Source organism: Anser anser (assembly GCF_964211835.1).
Source record: "Anser anser genome assembly, chromosome: 3".
NCBI lineage: Eukaryota > Metazoa > Chordata > Aves > Anseriformes > Anatidae > Anser > Anser anser.
Window position 1 is genome coordinate 91,315,424 of NC_139722.1, and position 25,151 is coordinate 91,340,574.

The 25,151-nt window shown below is 39.9% G+C and overlaps 2 long non-coding RNA genes across 2 annotated transcripts in view; both read left to right on the forward strand.

Moving 5' to 3' along the window:
- Positions 1 to 25,151, forward strand: part of LOC310897745 — a 117,869-nt gene that overhangs the window by 24,219 nt on the left and 68,499 nt on the right. The gene's annotated exons all lie outside the window — the stretch shown is intronic.
- On the forward strand, positions 2,888 to 23,260 carry LOC310897744. The gene is made up of 4 exons (XR_014582524.1): positions 2,888 to 4,448; positions 12,258 to 12,519; positions 17,853 to 17,992; positions 21,411 to 23,260. It is a non-coding gene; the product is annotated as an uncharacterized lncRNA (long non-coding RNA).

The following is a 25,151-nucleotide window of genomic DNA, read 5'->3' on the forward strand; positions in this document are numbered from 1 at the left end:
CTTGTCTGAAGATAAAAAACATGTTCCTACATTTGCATTACAAAGAAACCCGTATCAGCATCTTCTTTCTTTGGCACCCTCCTTCCTCTGGGCTTGTATCTGATGGAAAAGGCAATTTCCAGCTAATCATTCTAAAAGCCTGTCATTTGTGTCTGTAATGAGAGGAAAGAGTTTTTGCTGTTGATTTTCAGTGGGCATTAGGCAGTGGGACTTGTGGCAGTCCTATGAGAAAATGCAATACACGGAAGCGCTGCTGGGATCTCTAAATTCTCTCTGCTCTTTGTAAGGATTTATTCTCCACTGGGTGACACTGAACAGCCTGGGATTCCTAGGAGGGGAAAAAATGTTGCAGAATGGGGAGGATTTTACATAACCTCTTCCTAGAGCCAAAACCTGTTTCTGGTCATGTTAGTGTAAATCTGGCATCCTCCTGCTGACAGAACCTGGGATTGCTCAGGGGTAACAGAGAGCAGAACATGCCTGCAACATGCAGGACTTGTGCTGAATGCCCTACCAATGACAGATGTCATTGATCGATGTGGGACTACAGGGCGTTGGTCACCAAAATTTTTTTGAGATCCAAGGTAGACAGATTGACATGCAAAGGGGCAGAAGCCATGTAACCAAACTGTGTACAAATATCTGTATGTGCAGAAATATCCTGTGTAGAAATACTTGAAGGGAGGGTGCAGAGGACGGAGCCAGGCTCTTTTTGGTGGTGTGCAGTGACAAGACAAGAGGCAATGGACACAAACTGAAGCACAGGAGGCTTCACCTGAGTGTCAGAAAATACTTTTTTCACTGTGAGGGTGACCAAGCACTGGCACAGGTGCCCAGAGAGGCTTTGGAAACTCCCTCCTTGGAGATATTAAGACACCTGGACATGGTCCAGGGCAACTTCGTCTTGGTGGCCCTGCTGGAGGATTGGACCAGGGGACCTCCAGAGGTCCTTGCCATCCTCAGCCATTCTGTGGAACCTGTCAGTGTTCTCTGGAGCAATTCAAGTGCCCCCCACCCTCCCTCACCCCTGCAAAGTTAATACTGGGTTATTTTGGCACCAAACCTCTGAGAACAGCCTCTCTAATGGGACAGGGTTCAAGGCAGACAAAGTAGCTTCACTCCTTCAGAAAAGAACTGTTATGGTGAAGAGGGTGGCAGCCTTCACAAAGGGATTGATGAGAAAGACTGTGTGTGTTTGGGTGGGAGAAGTGAGAAGAGCACGCTGCAGCTGACACTGTTGCTTTTCTCTCTAGTACAGCATAACATACATCTGGCATGTCCTAAGTCTGATGTACCCCTCACAACTCTGAAGCTGCACTCAGGTGCATACACCTTTAAAGAGCCTGCTAAAAGGAACAACTGTACTTGGAGATATGTGATCTTCAGGGTTAGGAGAGATTGTGGTCTCCAAAGAGCAAGGAACAGAGTTTAGCTGGGAGTAGGGCTGTCAAGGTCATAGCATTTTCCAGAATGGCAGCACAACCTGTCTGTGTTTGTTTTAGATCATTCAATATACCAAAACAGCAGTCCATTATTTTAGCCCTCCTGGCTGCAAAATCCCTGCAGTGCCCAGAGGCTGCAGCCAGCAGTAATAAAACTCCCTGACTGCACCTTTCAAGGTGTGCTTGACACAAGAGCAGCTAGTCCTCGCAAGGTGCCCATGCACAGAGATTCATGGCATTGTTCACGCTCTTCATATTTAATCATTTCATTACTAATTAATATGGTCATTACCACAGTGCGAATGGAAAAGATGATTATTAAAGGTTAAAGTCATTGCTGCTCGTACCATGCCTTGAATTGTTACATTTTTTTCCTAGGTATTTAATTAAACCGATAAGTAACAATGCAATTACATTTAATAATGTATGTGCAATCATATTTATTTGTCCCTCTGTGAGGCCAGTGACTGCCTACAACAATGAGAGAGAAATAAAGTCCATAGTGTTTTGTTTTCATTTTGCATGTCTATCTGCTTTCTGCTTCTCTCGTGCTGAGTCCGGCTAGAGGTGAAGCTCCAAAGAGCTCCACCTGATGAAAAGCCTGTGTTATATTTATGGGTCAAAAATATTGCTTATGTGTAGTGGCAGCCTACCTTAGGGACTGGGAATGTTCTTTTCATAGTTTTTCCTCCCAACTGTATCAACTATCAACTGAATTTCAGCTAAGATTTCAAAACTCTTTGAACTTATGAAAACTTACTGAATCAATGGCAAACGAAGGGGCTGCTGTATGTATCCTGCTTTGACAAGATTAACCATTGCAGAACTGACACCAAGTGACAATATGACAAATAAATTCACTCTTTTTCTCTCTGGTTGCAGACAGCGCTCCAGGCCTGGTAATGCCTGCACCAAAGCTTGCCTTAGACCAAACCCAGTGGATTGGCTGCTAGCCCACTTCTAGCCATAGCTGAGGTCTAGATGGGCGACTCTATTTGTGCTACTCATTAGCCCAGATTCAAGTGCTTCTACTAGTAATGCAGCTAGGGTGCAGATGGGTAAACATGAAAAGCTAGCATTCATCACCATCTCACTCCCAAGGCTTTAAAGAAATGTCATGTGATAGCTGCTGGAAGCACAAACTAGTCCCCGTCTCCTTTCTAGAAGGGAGAGATACTGTGTATAACTCCTATACCTGAGCTGGAGATGTTTTGAGAACTCTGCAGACAAACAATAATGAAAGAAAAATGTCACAGAAGAACAAAGTGCACACACAGAGAACAAGTCTTGAGCCTATCCTAGAGCCACTATTCCACATAGAGACACAGGTCTCCTCTCTACAGTGCAAACACATTAAAAGCACAGTAAAGACGGAGCTAGGCAAAATAAAAAGGCCATGCTGATATGCGGGTGCATATTCAGTATGTACATTTTTGAGTATGGAATCAGAACTACATGGGGATGTGTCATAGATCTTGTACTGCTACCCCTAACAACGGTGCTTGGAGTTAAATGACTGGAAATAATCTTTTTTTTTTGTACACATAATGGCAAACATCACATCAGAGTTGGCCACAGAACAGTTAACAAGATTTTGATTGAATATTTATGCTACTAATTTGTACCTAGAGGAAATGTATTTGTAATTCATCTGAGTTAACACCGCAGTAGAGATCACAGATTGCAAATTTCTTTGCTTTTGTGCATTGAAGTGTTGAGATTCACAGCTATAATTACTATCATTTTCAAATTCTCTACAGTGTATGATGTAAGGAATTAAGGTATATAGGAGACCTGATCAGAATTCATAGGAGCTGATGGAAAGACTGTAACAATTTCCCCAGAGGCGTGGATCAAACACATCTTCTATTGCATGAGGACATTCTCCATGTAGAAAGCTCCATTTCTCCAGACACTTCGGTACTGGAAGAAACTTTGGAGGGCAAGGGCTGTGTCACTACAGCACTCTCTAAGCAAACACTTTTGAATTTTTTTGGAGTGACTTGAGTTCCAGAAGATTGGAAATGGGCAAAGATAAACCCTACTTTATAAAGGTAAAACTAGTGAGATGCAAATTTTAACGCCCAGAGAAATGTTGGCACATCAATCTGTTGGCAAATATTTAAGGGATGACAAATAATCAGCAAGTCTTGATCATGAACAAGTGATATTAAACTACATCCTGTGACAGATAACAAGCATTTTAGATAGAAAAGAAGTAGATTCTGTATATCTTCACATCATGTTCGTTGCCTTCAACAACACGCACATAAACAGAAACATCATCCTTTGATGGCTGTTATCACTGGATTATGATGTGCTTCCTGCTAACTACAACAGGGGTCTGAGAACAGAAATCATGTTTTGCTCCCTGAGACCCTAAGCAATTGTAACTTTTGACTATGTTATGCCTCAGTTCCTCCTCACCCCTATATTAAAATGAATTAAAGGGGATCCAGAGGCAGAAAACAACTAAAGTAAAAAGCCTGACTGCTTTGTCCTACATCAAAAAAAAAAACAAAACAAAACAAAAAAAAACACCTGTTTCTCATCTCCCCTTGCAAAGCCTGCTGCAGGCAATGCAGCACAGGTTGGTTTTAATTGTTCTTGCTGTCTGCCCTAAGACACGTGATGCCATTTTTCCAGCTGGAAGCAGAAGAATGATTGATAAAGAGATAAGCCAGGTTAATTGGTTTTATTTCAACAAACATCAATTAATTAAATTAAACACCAGAGGGAGGGCATCTGCTCACTGTAGTTCAGTCTGGAGTTCCTATTTTCTTCTCTCTGCTGATCATGAAAAGCCACAGGGCTCCTTGGAATATCTCCAGGAGTGGCAACCTAATAACAAAATTAGTCCCCATTTTGGAGTTGTCACATGGCCTGCATTATTAACCTTTTTGCAACTCAGCCAGCTAAAAGAGGCATTCAACATGGTTAGTCCTTCATGATTCTTCAGCTTGCTCAGCAGGAATCTAAAAATTAAAATCTCCTGGCAAGGAAACTGTGAGTAATCTTTCTCCTGCAGTTTGGCTTGCAGGGTTTTCGTTAATCTTCTTTTTAATTATGGACTACAGTCACAGAAGACATTTATTGTTAGCTTTGTTCCTTCCTCTACCTGCCAATACAAAACAAAGTTTGTAATTTTCTATGAAACATTATTTGTCATCACAACATGCCAGTTTGTCAAAACTGAAACTTACTTATATATTTTTTTTACATAAGCTTACTGATGGAACGCTTTCTCAAAGCAGAAAGGAAGTGATATCTTTCCTTCCTTCTCATATTACTCTGCTTTTTCTAAAGGTCTGGGTTTTGCCCTGATACAGTCAAGATAGGTAAGTGAAAGACAAAAATGAATAGCGCTGTCATAGCTGATTTTTTGTAACAGTATGGAGACTCATCCTGTTCACAAAAGACTCAGATATGTATGACAGGATTTATCTAACTCTGTAAATACAATATACCATACGATCTATCATAAATTTAAAATCATAGAAAATGCAGAAGATGCTCAAGAAATCATGTACTTGAAACAAATCCTCAAATTATCAAAGTACAAGCACCATCCCAGACAGACACTGACCTACTGTCTTCCTAATCCAGTTCTTACAGCCTTTTCTCCAAGATCGTGACTCTCAGATCACTCTTACTGCTTTCTAGTTTTCCTCTAGTCAGTACACAGCTCTCCTAAAGCGTTACGCCAACAGCGTTAAAAGCCAACACACTGTGGTCCAGCCTAGAACTGTGCACACTGGGAGGATTACTTTGAACCTTTTGTGACATTCATGATTATGTATCTCTGTATTGAATTTGCTGTTTTCACCTCATTGAGTTGTGCTAGATTACTTTCAGGTTGCCATTCCCTTTACACCAGCCAAGTACCAGTTATTCACCAGTTCATTTTTGAGTCACTAGCAGTTCTTACTGAAGCACATTAATTCATTCTCATCCTTATTAGGTTGTAAATTTATTTCAGCTATTTAATCTGATTTTTTTTTTTTAATCTTAAACCTGTCTTTCACTGTACTTCCACTATGTCTCTTCTCTAGACTGGAATTAAATATATGTGAAGTGGTGGGATTGTATTTCACATTGTTCAGTTCATTCGTGCTAGATAATCCAGACATAAGAAAACCAAAGTGGGTCCCACCTGATGTATCTTTTCCATTTTCTTGTGACCCACCGGTTATTACTCCCACCTGTTCAACAAATTTGCAGTTATTTTCTGTAGCCATGATTCTGTGTCTTTGGTTATATGACTTGTTTATGACTGCAGAATAAATACTGGGATGACCACCAACTTCTGCTAAAAGCATTTCCATCTGTTCACAACCCATCACCAAACCATTCCGTTCATGTGGTGAATGGTGCAGAGGTGTCTAAGCCTCTCCAGAATGTTCTTTTCAGCAGAACTTGAGGTTCTTTGCAACAGGAAATGGGTGATGCTTATTTATTTATTTTTACTTACAGATAATCCAACCCTCTCATTTTAGTTCATTAGGATAGTTCTGGATTAGTCACACATTTTGCATGATACTGTTTTTGAGTTCTGACTGGACAGTTTAAACTTTTTGAGAAAGAGAATGCTAAACAAACAAGAAAAAATAAAGTGAGCAAATAACTTCTGTCTGCTACTGCAATTTTAGATGATTTAAGATTGCTTTTCATCACATCACCAGCATTCAGCGTATTCATTCTTATGCTAATTTTCATATGAAATGATGAAACAGAAGCTGGTTGGTTTTTTTGTGTGTGATTTTTTTAAAAAAGAATTTACCATTACTAGGGATGTGTTTAGGAGTAGCCAACAACGTCTACTATTTCCATAAAACACTCATTGTATATAGATTAAAAACATAAATCAATTACTACTTTTTGCAAGAATTCACTGCTAGTATACAAAATACATCAGTGAAATTAAAGCTGATCTTCTAGGTTTCCCGTGAAAAATTGTTGAGGGCTTTAAAATATTGCTATGATTTTCTGCAATTTCTCATATTATGGAAGCTTTGTGTTGAAATGGCTATTTTGAAAGTTTTTTAATTATTATTATTTTTTGTTAAAAGAAGAATTTATAAGGCCAAAAATTATATACCTGAATAGCACAAGTTCTGTGGAGGAGTAATATTCTGTTACTTAGAGTGCAAATTAAATATACTGACCTCTTCCCAAAGGGCTAATTTCACTTTATATTTCCTGCTTCCTTTGGGAGGAACTGCAAATGAAAAATCAAGAGCAAATTCCATTGGAGAAACGTGTCATGCGCATCTTTTTACTTTTTTATTTTCTGCTATCTGAGCAAAACCCAGGAAGGTGTGCGAGTTTTATCAGCATCTTCTGCAGACCTTGAGACAGAGTATTGGTAGATAACGACTGAACTCGGTTGCTGTAGGAAACTCCCATTCAGTTCTCAGGGAGATGTAAGAGAACCTGTTAGGAAAAAAACTGTTGATCTGAGACTGCTATTCCATGTGCAGAGCTGTTGAGACTCAGCCCACGAATGCAGGACAAAGGAAGGTATCTCTGCATCGTGGCCTCCACTCATAAACCCCAGGCTGTGGAGCCAAACTCCATGTAGGAGGGTGTCGCTTGTTGTCAGCGGACCATAAGTGTTCACCTGGGCTCTTGTGGTAGGCTTTTCCACAGCTGCCAGGGCAATATTTGGCCATTACTGTTTTGTGATTTTGTTCCCACGTGGTTTTCCTCTTGGTCTTGCACCCTAAAGCCCAGATACTGATCTTTTGGTGGATTCTCATGGGGTGCAATTACCACCAGCACAGGGAATCACCACTCCTACCCTGATCCTACACACCTTGTCCTATGGCTTTTAGTCTGTGTTAGGGAAACCCAAAACTTAGCAGATAGTGGTCACCTAGATACTCGGTCAGGATTACCCAATGAAATACATGCACAAAGGTTAATCAGTGTGCTGTTATGCTCCAGTCAGCATGAAGAAAATCAGTAATCAAAATAGCCCAGTAGGGTAGGAGCAAGCCATGATGGAAAGCACAAAGTGCTATGGGACAGGGATGGCGATAGATTGTCGCTTACCCTGCTTGTACTGGATGCTGGAAAGACTGCCTACAGGGAGACTGTCACCTGGGGCTCCAACAACTGGTTTTCTCAGCAGTCGGAAGGAAAATTCCAGTTTCAGTTGGAAGAAAAGAATGAGGAAAGGTGGCTTGTCGGTCTTCATTTTTTTTCCCCTGTTCCTCTCCCTCTTTCCCTCACTATCAGCTGCTAAAAACAAAGCTTTGTACATTTAAGCATGTCTCTACCCTCATTAACAAAAGCTGTTAAGAGGATATGGTCCAGTATCAGGAATGTTTAAGGACAAAAAACTGATTTTTGTCTTCTCTGTCAAGGAAGAACCAGTAGAAATAAACCATTCACAAATGGTGGTCACTGGTATGTCATGCTAGTTAGTTTGTACTGTGTGAAAGGGATGACAGGCTCAGAATTGCCTTCCTGGTGGGTGATTTAAATAAATGCACTTTCCACTGGGAGGAAACAGTCAGGACTGGTAAAGCTTAAAGGTAGGTTGCTACAGACAAATCAAAATAAGAGCTCAGCTCAGAAGTCACTCACTGTATACTCACTCAATCGCAACCACTATGTAAGCATAATGCACGAGGGTTTTTAATCAGCTGAGATCCTGAAATAGAAAAGATAAAAGTGGCTGTTTTTGTTTTACTGATAATTTATTCTCATCATGCTGTAGTCTAAATGGCAATGACAAATTTAAACATGATGTTAAATAATGATTAATATTGGTGGTATTGGTAATGGGCCCATCAGTGGGACAAGCTGCTGGATGAATACTTTAGCTCAAATTGTTGAGATTATTTATTCATGCCCTTCTAATAAGACTTGCTGAGAGTGAGAAACATTGTATTTCCCTTGGTTGTTAAGGCATAGCTGTGTTTCAGCCTACGAGTGTTATCATGGCTTTCATAAAATACACAGAAGCTATTTCAACTATATCACTACAAGTTCCTGTGAGAATGTGATGATATGTTTATACTCAGAAAGATAAAAATCAAACGAACGTGTACAGTCATCCAGTAAAAGGAACATTGCGTGACTGCACCTTGTTTTTTCAAACACTTCATACAGGGAAAGAAAATAATACAGAGCCACGAATCTACCCTGAAGAGATTTGAAATATATACTGCATAAAAAGTGATTTCACAGATTTCAGAAATTGCAGCAAGAGATTAACAGTGCATGGTACAATGAAATGATTATATACCTCATGAAAGAGGGAAGTGAGCACAGTTGATAGACAGAATTGCAAAATGCAGGTACTGAAGTATCAAATAGATTATCTATCCCATCCTCCATCCTGACATGACTGTAAGATTATCCTCTGTGTGGAGGTGTTTTATCTAAACCCCACTTGGTGATGATGGGGTTTCAACATCAACCATTAGTAAATCACTGTATTTTTCCACTGGAAAAACATGGAGATACCCCTCTCATTTCTTTCAATATCACCTTCAGAAATTATTTCTTTTTTCCTATTGGTGGTTATTATCTCTCCCTCTCTTGCACTTTCTCATGCACGCCCTGTTCTCCTTTCTTTAAATCAAGTACTACTTGTTAAAAAGGCTGCTTTGGCAACTTGCTTTTGAATATTGACTTGATGATAGTGGTCCCATTGAAGTCAATGTTAAAGTTCCTGCTGACTTTTAAAGTGGAACTGAACTATATAAACGAGGAATAATCAGATTGATTTATAGGCCAATTTTCAGAAGAGTCCAGGGCCCCTAGCTGAACCATATTTTCATGAAAAGCACAGTGCTGTACTTTTCTGAGTTCTTGGTATAAGTGTTGTATTACTAATGACTGGATCTGGCACATTTTGTAAGATATAGCCATACCTGAAGCACATGAATGGGAGCTGATTTATTCTAAAAGAATGTCTGCAAGTGTTTTATAGGAAAGCCTGGCTGCTGAGCATATAGATATGTAAATTGTGCTGAGACTTGGCCTTGTGTTCTTGGTGAATTGAAAATGTGGCTGAGAAAATTTTTCAGGAAATGTAGCCATTAAAATGTCAACATGTCAGCATGGGGATATTGTCAGAGTGTAAAAAGGCACATGTTTACAGCACTGACAATATATAATATATGATATGGAAAATTACCATACCTTTATACTGATAGCTCAGTTAAGAACTAGGCTGCTTCCTTATTTCTGAATATCTTCCTAACTTGGATTTTCTTGCTTTGTCATGTCTCCATGTTTTCAAGTACAAAGTAAATCAAAATAAAGTGGCCTTCAAAGAACTACCTGTCTTTACGTTCATCATGTCTCTTTAGTTATCATTAAAATAACAGCTCTAATCAAATGAGCAGCTTTTACATTCCTTAATGATCTTGAAGGATCAAGTTTCTGCTAGACACTAGACTATTTCTCACAGAGGTCTCTACAGAAGCAGGTACCTGTCAGGATACCTGTGGATATTCATTCTAAAAGTATCAGATTTGGTACTGACGCAATCAGAGTGCAACAGGACAATGAACGTGCATCAAGAAAGGAAAGAGACTGTCACTGCTCTTGCCTGCACATCATCCTCTCAAACAGAGTTGCTCATGCTGTCTTACTGAACAATTTAGATTTCCATTCCACGTGTGAATAACCTTGGGTGTTATTCTCTGAAGATAAGCCTGTGCAGGCTACTAGCAGAAAGTCTTTAAAATTACAGGCATTCCTGGATCACCGAATCTGGCCTCGAGTTATCACTGATAATTTCATTACCCACCTTATCCATAACACAATTGAGCTCCTTCTTAAAATTATTTCTTACCTTATTATTCCTGTGGAAAAGGTGTTTCAGAACCTCATTGGAAATGTTCTAATTTTGGCATCAGTTTACATCCATTTTTTCCCTTTAATTTAAAATGTTATCTTCTTGTTTTAACAGAAATTGTTTATCTCCTTCCTGAGTATTTACTTCATGCATTTAGATCTTTTCTCACACTGTTGCAGAAAAGAAACCAAGGCTAGAAGAGGCTATGGCAGAGTGTTCAGTTCACCCTCCTGTTTAGTGAGGCTAAATGAGCTAATCTCATCTTATCTTCCATAGTAGCTCTTTTCAGACCTGTCTTTGATTTCAGCTTCCATGAATGTATTTCAAAGACTGCCTCCCATGTCTATACAATGTAACGGTGTCTTGCAGTCCTAAAATGACTAAGTCATCCACTTCTTGGTCTTTCTCTTTTTTTTCCCACCCCCCCCCACACCAGCGTCTTGTTTACAGCAGAAACTCTGTTACTCTGAGGGTGTGGTGTACTGTGTGTGCTTTTTCATCTTCTACCTGAAACACCAGTTAATCACACCTCCTCTGTGATGACAATGCCTTCCAAATATAATGCAGTAAGACTGGATAGACTTAGTGGCTAGTGACAAAGCCTTCCAAGATCTTTGCTTAGATTTACTATTACCTCATTGGATATCTTGAGGCAAACAGGATGTGGCCTATTGTAAATCTCATTAATTTGCAGTTCTTTGTCAAGTGTTTTCAGACAATCTGGCGTGAATCTTGTAAACGTAAAGTGTTATTGAAAGGATATCAGCCAAGATCAGAGAGATTTTAATTTCCTCCTTCTTGAAGGATGAGATTCAAGAAGGTATAACAATAACTGAAACTACAACAATAGTTTTGTCACAGGAGGATGTAGAAGCAGATAGTATCAATGTGTTTGTCCTGGTTTCAGTTAGGATAGAGTTAATTTTCCTCCTAGTAGCTGGTAGGGTGCTATGTTTTGGATTAGGATGAGAAGAGCGCTGATAACATGCTGATGTTTTAATTGTTGCAGAGCAGTGTTTACACCAGGCCAAGGACTTTTCAGCTTCTCACTCTGTCCTGCCAGCGAGCAGGCTGGGGGTGCAGCAGGAGCTGGGAGGGGACAGACCCAGGACAGCTGACCCAAACTTGCCAAAGGGGTATTCCATACCATCTGACGTCATGCTAAACAATACATAGGGGTGGCTAGCTGGGGTGGGGGGCCGGCTGCTCGGGGATAGGCTGGGCATCGGTCAGCGGGTGGTGAGCAATTGCATTGTGCATCACTTGTTTCTTACACATTATTATTAGTAATATTATTATTATTAATAATAATAATTATTATTATTGTTATTATTTTCCTGTCTTAATAAACTGTCTTTATCTCAACTCACAGGCTTCAGTTTCCCATTTCTCTCCCCCATCCCAGAGAGGGAGGGGGGAGGGTGAGTGAACGGCTGTGTGGTGTTTAGCTTCTGATCGGGTTAAACCACAACAGTCCTTAATAAGATTAGACAAATTCATGGACCCCAGATCCATAAACACAAGCTAGAAATATAAATAGAATGGATTGTAGGAATAGCCCAAACTGTTTGCTCTCTCGAAATTTTGAGCAGTATATCTATCATTGTCTCTATATCAGGGTGTGCGTTTGGCTAAATGGACCAGTGGTCTGATTCAGTAGAGCTAGTCTTATGTTCTCAGATTGACTTGCAAAGCTACATGCTGTCAGTTATTCTTAAATTATTGTTAAAACTTGTCTCAGGCATGCCCATTTTTCAGTAAAGAACCGAGACTACAGATATTTTCTGTATTAAAAGGACCTAAAAAAACACACAAAAAATCCCCAGATAATGTGAGATATTGTCTGTGGAATGGTATATGTATAGTTAACATATGGAAAACTATATGTGGAAAGAGAGGTATCCTCCTAGTCACGGTAAGTTGAGCACATTGCTCTGCCTTGCATGATTTTATTTTTTTTCTGATGGTTGATTGGTTGATTACTTGTTCTCCTACAGATTTTTAGCGTGGCGATTTGTCACCATCTCTGCGACCAAGACACAGACTTTTCTGTCTTGAACTGCTGTTTTATCTACAGATTGGAAATCATTTTTTAGGAGCTGCCAAAAACTTGTTGTTTCTGAAGACAGTGAAAAAGTCAGTCATCCTCCTTGGAGGCAATATGTTTATGCAAAACTCTATCAGTGTTTTATTATCCATAAAATTGCCTGGTCCTGCATAATTCAGCAATACTTGACCAAATGACTTCCAGCAGCCAAGGTAGGTCTGATGCACCTGTTCTAACAGTGCTCCATAATATGAATCAAAAGATGCTCTGATCTCATTCACATATTCCTGTTCTATTATTTAATACCAGCTTTCCTTTAGCACCATGAAGTAATTAACCTTTCATCTCCAAAATTTAAGGAGAAGGCTGCTGCTCCCAGCAAAGTGCACAAGCCCACTACGCCCATACATTTTTTAAATCTCATATAGGTATATAAAAATATACTGTGAGTGAAGTCAGGAAAAAATAAGAATTTCACTGAATATGGGAAATGAGATGCTATGACTCAATTAGATCATAGTGGGCATCTGCAGACATTTAGTAATATCAGAAACATCAATTCTAGTACCAAGTGTAAAAGTCATGGGTAATGGGTTTAAGTAAAGGGCTTACAAAGAAACAGTTTAAAATAAGGCAAAACAATTGTGAGTAAATTAAACACTGATCATGAAAAGACACTAATTAAGATGTACTAATGATATAAAACTTAATTGTTGCGCAATTTATGCACAATTACTCCTCAACAAATATTTAATTACATTCCCTTTAATACCTTAAAACAGCCTTTCTTCTCTCTCACACCCTGTGTCTCTTTATTTCTTGTCATTAGGTAGGAATATGTGAGCTGTTAATTGGCATAGAGTAAGAATGACAGGTATTAAGGGAATTCAATGCACTTATATTTTTAGGTTTTGGAAGTTAGAAAGGAAATGCTTTCCACTTGGATGACTTGAGGAGTGTGTAGTGTTTTCATAGACTAATTGTTTTAATTAATTGAGTTAATTAGTAGATATTTTCAAAGAGCTTTGAAGACACAAATTGTAGTGTAAGCACTGTGCTGGTGCTCTTATTTTTAGTGGGTGCTGCAGAAGCTAGGCTGACAAAACCTTCAGCAGAAGGTGTAATGGTTGAAGTGACCTGGACAGAAAATGAATTTTTTTACTTCAAGTCCTGTTAACTAAAATGAATGAAAATTGTTAGGTCTGTGTGTGAAATCCAGGAGCCTTCCAGAGGCAAGGCTGCTGCAGCTCTGTACCCCCCCAGCCAGGAAGGATTGAGGCTGAGCGTGGCTTCCCAGTAGGCACACACACAAACACATGTACACAACACGTATACAGCCAGCTGGACGCGCTTGTCAGCACAGATGGACACAGTGAGCACTTGAAAACATAAACAGCCCCATGGGCTTCATCCTGTTCCCCTCTCTGGCTGGTCAGGAGGAAGGTCCATGTGTGTAAAATATACATCTGTACATTTGTGACCATATGTACAACGTGAATCCCTCCAGCAGCTGGGCTTAGACAGTAGCTGGTCCCTCGATCCCAGTCACCGAAGCTTCTGGCATCTGGACGTAGGAGCTCCTGAGGTCCACAGCCCCACTCCAGCTGTAAAGACCTATTACTCACTGAAAAGCACGTCCCAGACCATGTGCAGCCCAGCTTGAAATTTGCTAGTGCTCACGTGCACACCTGCATTTTCTCCAGTTAACCACAGATGCAAGAGTCTCTGACCCTTGATCCCTTAGAACCACATACACACGTGCATGCAGGACAGGAAAACGGGGAATTTAAGATAGGACAGTCTGCACTAATCAGGTGCGGTGCATAGCCAGAAAAGCATGCTGGCCAGCAACCCATATACAGGCAACCAGCCCTTTTTATTCTTTTTTTCCCTGTTTTCCCATGCTTGATCCCAAATCACCTGGATTCTCCGTTTCCCCCACTTTGGTTCTTCCCCTAAGCATCCTCTACTAAATCTTGTGCCATCCTGAAATGATACTTCCCTAACATCCTCTGTGTCTCGTAACCCTGAGCAGTGACTTCCCCTCTGTCTGAAAGGCTCTGCAGAGAGATGGGAGGGCACCCTTGACTCTTCTTGATGGGTGTCACCCCTAGACCACAAAGTTGAGTTTCTCCTGGGGCAGCCCTGGGAGGGGTCTTCCCCTCCCAGAGAGAGGGGAAGACCCTTCCTCTGAGAGAGTCATTTGGGTTGTCCAACCAAACCCACACAGCACCAAAATTCCTGCAGTATATAAAAAGCAATTTTTATGGAGAATATTGGAGAGAGTCCTAGACCAAGAGGTTCATGAAGTTTTCAGATGAGTCTGAGAACTCTTTGCTGGAAGGAACTTTCTGAAGGGCATCCAAATTATTAACCCATATGCAACGTGTCTGAACTCAGCTGAGCATTTCTCATGCTGCATCCAAGTGATTTTTCTTTCATGTTTTTTTATGCATCATTATTAACGCATAAAGAAGCTAAATGATGCCCTTGGACTAGAAAAGTTTTTCACTTTTAAGGACAGCAGATTGTTCAGGTTGGTCAGAAATATCTACTGCATCTACCACTTACACAGCTCAGCGGTTGAAGTCTGAGATCACTCCTTGCCAAAATCTGCTCTCCTCTGAAAGATTTGTAACCTGCAAGAAATAATATGGAGAATCAGAGGCCAGTTTGTACTTTGGAGTTTGCACTTATTGGTCTCTTAGTTGTCATGCACATTGAAGAATTCAGAGCTAAATTACAGAAACGACCTTCAGGAGAAGACTAAAAAATTAGGCATCATGGTAGAGATACTCACTTTGACCTTTAGGAATGAAAGTATGTATGCACAGCAGGTATTGGGTCCTACTGTACAAAAGTGAATTGCAGTCTTGAAGAACAACAATATTTATATGCTATTTTAATACAGAGAGAATAACAATTTAATATTTTTATTTTAACACAAAAAAAGTTTTTCTTTAGTACTACTGTTAAAAAAGCTTCCCAGATATGCTAAACAATATTTGCTTGCATATATTTTATATATATACATCTATCCATATATAAGTATATATCGATAAAACAGAGAGAGAGTGTATTCTTATTTTTTCCAAGAGCAAGAGAATAAGCTTTTATCTATAACTGCTACTTTAAAATCAAGTAAGAAAGATGAAAAGAAGGAAAAATCTCCTCCTCATGTGGGAGAAAGCATAGTTTACACATAGCAAAGAAAATCAGAAAAGGCAGAAGAAGCAGCAGACTTTGGGAATCTGCTCTTCCAGCAGGGGAATTCAAACAGGTGGTGTATGATCTTGAAAATTAAGATTTTTTTTTTCCCTGCAAGGCAGAGTTTTGCATTGTTAATACATCTATTCCTATGTAGACCCAAGCTTTGCCTATTTACCCCTGGAGCAATAATTACAGAGTATGGTCCTATAATTTTAACATTCCAACTGTCCTGAAGGAGCTTAGTGGAGGCCTTGGAGGGGACTTAATATTATTCAAAAGAATTAATCCAGCAGTGCAGCAAATGCCCTACAGAATGAATTTTTAATGGAATTTTCAAAGGTCTAAGTGTCCTGTAGATAGCTTTGAAAATCTCTATCCTAAGGTCTGTGGTGCTGGGCAGAAAATAGTCCTTGTAATACACGCTTTCCTGGGAGAGCAGGTGGCTTGTACCAGGTGAGAATTAAATTGTGTAATTTTGATATTGCATTAGCTATTTTGCAAAGCAGTTCCATTTGAGAAAGTAAAATATCACACCAAATCACAGTGAAATATTTCATCCATATTTTTGCATCTTAGCTCCTGAATATGATGCATACCAAGAGTGGAAATTGGTAGCTGGTTTATTGTAACTCCAGCTCAGAAGCGTGTTAAGTGGGCAAACCTCTCAGTCATTTTGTACATTAGCAGCCTGTCAGGAGGCTGCGGGGTCTTTTTCTCTGTGAGAAGGTTGCTCATGAAAATGTATCACTGACCTCTGTTCCAGGAGATGCCCAGGCCCTACAGAATATAATGGTTATATATATTTGCACAAGGTATGAGAGTACAGGGCAGATAGCTGGAGAAGACAGCCTCTGTCAATAGCTAGGGGAACTGAAATGGGGTTGGAAATGAAGAAGAACAAGAACAGAATCAAAGGAGGATTTTTAAGTCAGACCCTGGGGATAGGATTACTCTGGACAAATGTAAACGTTAGCAATGTAGACTTCTATAGCTGGACTTCTCATTGTAGTTAATCTCCACTGTCACTTGTGCCCAATGGCTGTCAGGGGAGCAGAGGGTGACCATTTTCAGTGCAGCTGTCTGTCGTGCAGATGTTGAGCATTAAATGAGTTGAATGCTGCTCTACGTGCCTAATTTGAGTCTCTGTAAAACTCAGATGGCTGGTTTTGGGGGAGAGATATGACATGCAGAATTTCAAAATAGCAAAGCACATAAAATAAAGCACACAGGAGGAAGTACAGAACATCTAGAGATGTTCATCATGCCCATCTCTCAGGGCATGAGAGGACCATGGACTGAGACTGATTAAAGATATGCTTTTTCATGAACAGTAAGGCCACTTTTGTTCCACATTTAGCTTCAAGTCTTTGCTGAGGTGCATTCACTTTTGCTTCTCCAGTCTCCCTATATTCAGAGCTTTATTAAACTTCTTTGCAGTGGCAGCCAGGAAACAAACTGACTAAATAGACCCCAGAAGTAATTTCTGTCTAGACTCAGCTAGTTTTGGAAAAAACATGCATCTAGCTCTGCTCACAGTAATGTTTCTCTTCATCTTGAAGGTGACAAAGAGCCAGAAGAAAAAATTATAGGTTTTCTATCAGCTGTTCTAAAAACATTCAATATTGTCAGCAAACTGTGACTTTCCATGTTTTGTTTTGTGTTTATTTTGGAAACAGGAGAAGAGGATGAGGTGGTGGGGCTAGAAAGGCTTGTCTATAAGACAATTTCAGCTGCTGGTTTCGATGGTGCATTTTGAGAAAAGAACATGTTGCAAAGCAAACTTCATCATTTTGTGAAAGAAAATGTTTCTAAGAATGGTGGTTAGGAACAATTATTTTGTTTTTTCCCTATCTTTAAAGTTCACAGAAAGTTGTTCTCTCTCCACACATGGCTCTTTAAAAGCTTTACCTTGTGTGCTTCGAAGCGTACTCTAAATATTTAACCACTAGATTTTGGAAGGAAATGTTTTCTTGGTAGCGAGACATCTGCTTTTCTTCATATTGTAAGTAGATGATGATGAAACATGAGGGGAAGCTTGGTTTTAAAATACACAGAATTGCTGCAGAAGGGCTTACTTGTTCTTGTGAAAATACACCCTTTTTTAAAATTCACTGGCCATTTAGGTTACGTTGTTTTGTGTAGTTATATTAACCTGAAATTGCTTCAGGTTCAGTTCAGTGCTATAAGATTCTGTGTGTAAACTGTAAAACATAAGACTGAAAATTTATTGTTACGCGTAAAGGTAAAACAAGTTACAAAAATGAAAAAGAGAATTCGAAAGGATGCTTATCAGAAGCCAAAGAAAATCACTGAATATTCCCAACATTCTTCACAGACTTCTCCCCATCAGTGCTACAAATCCCAATTATAACTTCCTTCCCGAGCAAGAGCCTGTAACTATGCTGTGTTATACCTTCTACAAGCAAAAAGGAGCTTTAGACAGCATGGAAACCAGTACAGTGTTGGCATATTCAGGTACGTAGTATATCTGAAGCTTAAGTCGTCTGACTATAAGGATTGATGGAATCAGCAAAGTCCTGGATACAAATAAAATAAATTGAAATGAAGAAATTCTTCAGGGGTAGGGATAGGGATGAAATAGAGCCATGAATAAATTTAACTGTAGCAGGGTAAGTCTGATCAGCTATTGAGCCACAAGATACCATTGATATAAGAAATGCATATGGATAGTTAATGTTATATTTATACGAGTTCCTAACTTTCACAGTGAAAGTGCTTTGGAGGAAATTTGCATTAAATAGCATTAAAATGAAGCCAGCTCTGTGTGGAACCCTGCATCGGTGCAGTACAAGTGGTGAGAGGCAATGGCTCAGTGCTGAAGCTGAAGGAATAAGCAGAAAATCACACCGGTTGCTTTTAAAACCTTGACAATAATATTTTTAAAGGTAACATTAACTATTATAGCTCCTTTACAGGAAAAAAAAAAAAAAAAAACTTTATAAGAAGGAGAATTAAACATCAACCTGCTAAAACCCTTTCCTGATTAAGCTCAAAATCAAAGAAGGAAGCCCCTGAATAATAAAGTTGTTAATAATATCCCATACTCTTTAGAATGCAGTATACTCACTGGCATCAGTAAGTTATGCAGGAGGAACTTGGCTCTTCATTGATAATATCCATACAGCCAAGGCAATTGTAGTTAATAATGAGAAATTGCTGGCCCTTTTCCAGTAAAACCCTTAGGGGAGGTGGAGTTCATCTTCTTTATGCATGCAAGAAATGACCTTTCAAATGGAAACTCGTGTGGCGTTTGTTAATTGCTTTTGCACTTGCTCCTAAAAGGAGAGACTAAATAGTTTGCTCATTGCACATTCTGCATATACGATGTCCATCTGCATCTGGTCGTTCGCAGGAGTGATTTCTGGCTGGATTTAAAACCAGAGTGACATTCTTCTTATGGGGGAGACTGATTGCCAAGCCATGGAAAGTTCCTACCTGAATCTGAAAGGGAGGGACGCCATGGCAGATGAAAAGGGTAAAGGTAGAAAGTCAGGCTTCTCTGCTTAAGTCTTCTATTATCCATGGTAAATCAGCATAAGCAACTTAATTGTGAAGTTTTCATTTCTGAAAACAGGATAATAGTACTCTCACATAGAGAAGGTACACTGTGAGGCTCCATCAGTTGTTTATTAAGGGCTTAGTTAGCACTATTTAGAAGGCAGGCTTGAATTCCCGATGGCTGCTAAGTAGTCACATTTTCATTAGACCCCTTGTGGTCTGTTCATGGTAGTCACTTGTTCTCTAACAGTATTTATATGGTGCAGAGGTATAACCCTTCCTTGACTTGTTTTATTCATCTTGTCTCATTTTGGGTGGATTTCTTTTCTATTCACAATTTTTCTTAGCATATCCATGCACTTAATAATTCAGCTTAATAATTTAGCAGAAATATGTCATCATCTCTTACAAATCTTTGGAAAGAAGATGTTACCTTAGTTGGGATTTCATACAATTTTAATTTCAGTCAGTTTTTGGAAGTATTCTGTTGTGCAGAATCCTCCTTTGCACAAGATCAAGCGATAACTGCAATAATGAGGGTAAATACAACAGCATCACCAGTGCTCATTCATATTGACTACTGTTTCTTGTTTGCCATCAGTGCAAATTTTTGCACAGCTAGACACAGTAAAGCTTTAACTGAAACAAGTTCAGCCTGGGGAGCGTCTTAGTGGGCCCCAGTGCATGGCCCTTGGGGGCTCCCTGAGCAGCCTCCTGTGGGTCAGGCAGCTGAGCAGGCAGCTCTGAGCTCTGGATTTCAGGAACTGCAGAGGGAATGACACAGTGTGTGCACAGACACTGGGTAGACCTGCTGATACTCTTCAGTGGGACCAGTGTGGTAGACTGCTTGTTTTTTTTAAATATAGACAAAGTGGGCAATGTGGCAATGGATTATGGGTGTGAAGATTGCCTGGGTTTACAGGATCCCATTGTCCATGCAAGGATGCAGCAGCTACGAAAGGAAAAACACAATCTGGATAATATCAAAGCAGCAACAGTAGCTGCATCAGTCATGTTACCAGCAAAGTATGGGGATAATTGTTCTGATGCATAATTCCTTGGTGGATGGAGATGATCAGGGAAGCTGTCAGAAAACATTTTCTGAAAAAAACAGTGGCTGATTTCCTGGTGGATAAGCAATTGGTTTCAACACAGCTGCAGTGGTCTTATTTTATATCACTCTATCCACTTCATTTGGATCCAGAGGGAAAAGGACTGAGACTGTTGTGTTCAGAAGTAATCACTGCTTTGGAAGGTCAAGCTCACAAACAGCATTTTCAAAAAGAAACTACAAAAGTCCAGGGATGCTCTGTACAATTCCTTGATTTTTTTTTTTTTTAATTCTTAGATAAAAATATTTAGGTAGGATAAACTGAAAACAAATTAGGACGGTGCTAGAAGCATGCCTTACAGCCTAAGTTGCATAAAAGATTTCTGGTATACCAGAGTTGGGCTTAGTTACAAGCAAGAATGGGGTTATCATCTGCAGCAGGGTGCTGAACCTCTTTGGCACAGAGAAGGTGTCAGACTTGTTCTGGAAATTGCCACACGGCTGTGAACTGTCCTCTCCTCCGTGATAAATGCTCTAGCCCTTCTTCCCTTGCAAAATGAGATGTGCATCACTGCTGAGATAATTTATGTCACACACACTTGACGATGGTTTGATCTGGGCCATCTGCCATGTCTCTGTTTCATAGTTGTTATAGTCACTGGTAATGGACTCTTGTCTCCAGATAAGGGTTTTGGAGTTGGAGACACAGTGAGGTCTGATTGTCACCACTGTCAGGCCATATGGTCTGAGCCGATGCCTGAAAGAACTTATGCTTTATAGAAGCTGATGCTCCTGAAGGTGCCATGGCAGTGACAGAGGAGAACAAAATGAGGTGTTCTAAAGCGCCTTCTTTGCTGTGACTACAGTTTTTCTTATATGGTTTCATCCTCCTCTTTATTTGATGATCAGAAATTAATTTCACACTTTAATGCTCACTTAGTTCTGTGCTTAGCATCTCTCTGTATAAGGAAAAAAATAATCAAATAAGAAAAAGGCACTTTTTAACTCCCCCTGAGATGGGCCTACTTGTCACCTCCTCCTACTATGATCTTCAGAGGCAATAAAAATTAACACCAGAGATCAACAGCATGATATGAATGGAAGGCACTGCATATGCACAATGCCTACAAAATAGGACTTTAATTTCAAAATAGGTGTTATCTAAACAATAAGGGAGAATTCACTTAATTTTGGTCTTGTACTGCCCACCATGCCTCTTCCACACTTTTCAGCACAAATTATGGCTTTTCCTTTGCTCTTCAGTGGGCTGGCTAGGGATACTGAAGATTACAGGACCACGTTTGTTTGTTTCTTTTTCTGTAGGACATGGATTCTTTTCAGTGATTTGCATTTGAAATGCCAACGGCCAAAAGATTTCTTATCCTAATCCAATGGAGGAAAAACAACAGAACACAACTGGCAAGTGCTGGGCTTTGGAACAAATGATGAATAATTCCTTTTACTCTTAGGGCTACAAGACCTTAACGCAGCCCAAGATATGGCATCAAACAACACTTAAATTCAGTCCCAAGGATGAATGCAGCAGCTGTCTAACAGCAGAAAGGGAGAACTGAAATATTACATCTGACATTTTCAAAGTTGGTGGAGACAAGGATGTTTAGTACATCCTAGTTTAGGAAATACAACTGTTTTGGGTTAGACCTTTTTATCTTTTGTACATCAGTCATATCTCCAGCAGCTGATGCATGTGAGAAGGGTGTCAGTATGGCTTACCTCTTCCTGGAATAACACCTTCCCAAGTGCCAATAAACTTTAACTTAAGGACTTGCTAAATTAAAGATGGTGTCTAGACCATGATGGTTAATAGTTCCCAAGTGACCTGGTTTGATAAATTTGTCCATTGCTTTTTGAACATTTCTTTATCCTCTATGACATCTTGCAGCAGTATATTCTGCAAGTTTGTTTAGTTTATTTTGAGGTACGTGAAAAGGTCCTTCTTTTGTTTGTATTAATTCTGCTGGTCTGGTATTTTATTGGGTGGACCCTATTTCTTTTGCTACATAAGTTACTGAATAATTATCCTTAATTCATCACTGTCATTATTGTTGCAGACTTACTAGTGAAGACATTTGAAAGATATGTCCATTTGTAGGTCTGAAAGATGACAAAACCAAATTCTGCTCTAAGTGGGTACTGAGCACCTCACTGGGCAGCAGTGGATGTGTGAATTACACAAACACATGGAGACTGGACTCAGGCTTGGAAGCACCTCATGTCAGGCATTTAGAGAATATTATCATGATGACTCATTTCCTCAGGAACAAGCATCATAGCTTTGCTTTTCAATACCGACTCTTTCTGTGTCCCCAAATGTTGCACTGATTTTTGTGGCTTTGCTGAGGCAGTTATTGAAAAACTCTTATAAAAGTGTTGAAAATCTGGTGATACCCAATCATCTCAAGGATAGAATTAGAACTTGGACACAGATGCTGACTAACAATGGAAATCACACAAACAATGGTTTTAAACTTATAAGCTACAGGCAGGTACCTCATTTATTTTCCTTTCACCTTACCATTACAGCCTCAGAGCAGATTTGCTGCCATTTGCCTTGATGCCTGTTTTGAAATCAAAATATGCTCCTCAAGAAAAAATAAAAAATAAAAAAAAAAATCAAAACCTGGAAAGTTACAGGCTCAAAAAGGAAACTGAGTTCTCCATTTTGTGGATACAGATTCCAAACACAGTCAAGATGTTATAGGCCTGGTTTTCTGGCTGACTGCAAACAGGGTGCCAGGTCCCTGTCCTTGCACACTTTCAACTATAGTGTCTTGATTCAGCTTGTTTCTGCTCAATAAGTATTAATAGAAAAAAAAATATGTTACTGCCATACATCCAAAGGAAAAATCACTCATTTCATAGAATCATCTAGGTTGGAAAATACCTTCAAAGTCCAACCATCAACCCAACCTACCTAGTCCCATCACTAAACCATGTCCCTTAGTGCAACATGCACACATCTGTTAAGTACCTTCAGGGATGGGGACTTCACCACTTTCCTAGGCAGCCCATTCCAATGCTTGACTACCCTCTCCATGAAGAAATTCATTCTAATGTCCAATATAAATTTCCCCTGGAGCAACCTGGGACCATTTCCTTGCATTCCGTCACCTGAGAAAAAGAGATCAACACCCACCATGCTGCTACATCCTTTCAGATGGTTGTAGAGAGCAATGAAGTCTCCCCTCAGCCACTTTGATCCAAGTAAAGAGTCAGTGACTCGGAGGAAATTGTAAAAAAAAATGAATATTATTTACTCCCCCTCCTCTGCAGAAAAGATGACCCCAATGAGCCCTGTAGGGCAAATTTTCCAGTAAGTATTCTCTGTGTGTCTTGCCAGTGCCCGCCCTTCTCAATATTGTCTCTGTTACCTGCTAGGCAATAGTTCTTATGGAAGACAAACCCCTTATCCTGCTGACTTCTAAATTCCTCCTTCTACCCATGTGCAAGAACTGGGCTCAAGGCCTCTCTTCTTGCTGACAGCCCGTTCTGTGCCTGGAGGACATAATATCCACTCTGCAGACTGTGTGGAGATACGAAGCTGTAAGGAAGAGTAAGAATAGGCAGGATAAACTCTGCATAGCTTTGCATGCTTAGAGCGAACACCATTGTATGAACAATCATTTCTGCAGCAACAGCAGCACATTTCCTAGGGGAAACCTGCAAGGTTTGAAAGGCTTCCCTCTCATCCTGGTATCGATGCCCTTTTATTGATTCCTTCATCTTTGCCACTGCTCTGAGCTACTTCACATGCAGCACAAAGCCAAATCATTCTCTTCAGCTATATTTCTTGGACAAAGGACCCTGTTTCAGATTGGCTGATTTAGATACTAATGCAAGCTGAAAGAAAGTGGGAAGAAGTTCTGCTTTTTAAAATTTCATTTATTTATTTTAATTTCCATAAGGTAAAACTATCATCCAGAGACTCCCTATACTTAGGGAGATTCCTTATACCTGGTTTAATAATGGCATTATTATGGGCTCACAGCACCCCAGAAATAGAGTAGACCTCTTCCACAAAAGGGATGTGATTGAAAATATCTCTTCAGAAACCATAATGGATAGTAAAGTTTGTAAACATTAGCCTGTAAACGGTGAAAGCAGCTCTTCCCTCTGACTCAGAGAAAGCAAACCAGACATTATCTTGGTCTTTTAAATTACAGTCAATTTTGTGAGCTTATATAATAGCATGAATGAAGGGGACAGAACTGTTTCCCTATATATGAGTTACAGAGGATTTATTCTCCATTAATTTGGCTAACAGTAAACACATACACTGACTTCTGGCAGTTCAAAAACATTAAACTGTTCCTTTTTCAGGCCCCATTGTATTAAAATGGGAAAACCCAGAAAGTGAGCTTGGGTTAGTTTTCAGTAGATCACATGCTGCTTCCTAGCACTGTTTGTTAGCCATACCTAACTGTCCATTTCTGGGTACATTACTTGTCTTCCTGCTTGTGGAGTTTCAAACCCCATTCTCAGTTCATGTACCCTCTGTGTGTCCCTTTGGCTTAGACCTGGCAATTAAGCAGAGCACTGCTTAGGCTGCAGAAACCTGCTAATGTGATCTTCAGCCTTCAGCAGTAATTCCTGGGCCGGGTGAAAGGAGGGCCAGGCAAGCCTCCCATTTGTTGTAATAAACTGTGTGTGAAAGTCCTCCAGAGGAACCAGCGCTGCAAGTGATTCATGGAGCAGCACTAATTGTACTGGCTACTCGCTGATAAGTTGCACTCTTGCTGAGAGATTAGGCCATAAATCACTGTGGGAAGGTCTTTTGTTTGATGTAATCAGGCCTGTCTGTTTTGGCAACATCCCACTACCTTTTATTTTATTCCTTTTTTAATGAATCTCACCAAAGGGAAGAACCACAGTTGCATGTCTTCTCTCATTCCCCCCTCCAACCTATGCTTTGTCTTTAGTCCAGCTCCCAGTTTTTTTCCCTTTCAAGTCCTCTCAAGTGCTAGCTTCCAGTAAGTGGACAGCTGTGCCCTTCAATGACATATATCACCCACGGTCTTCAAAGCCTTTTACAAACATCCAAGA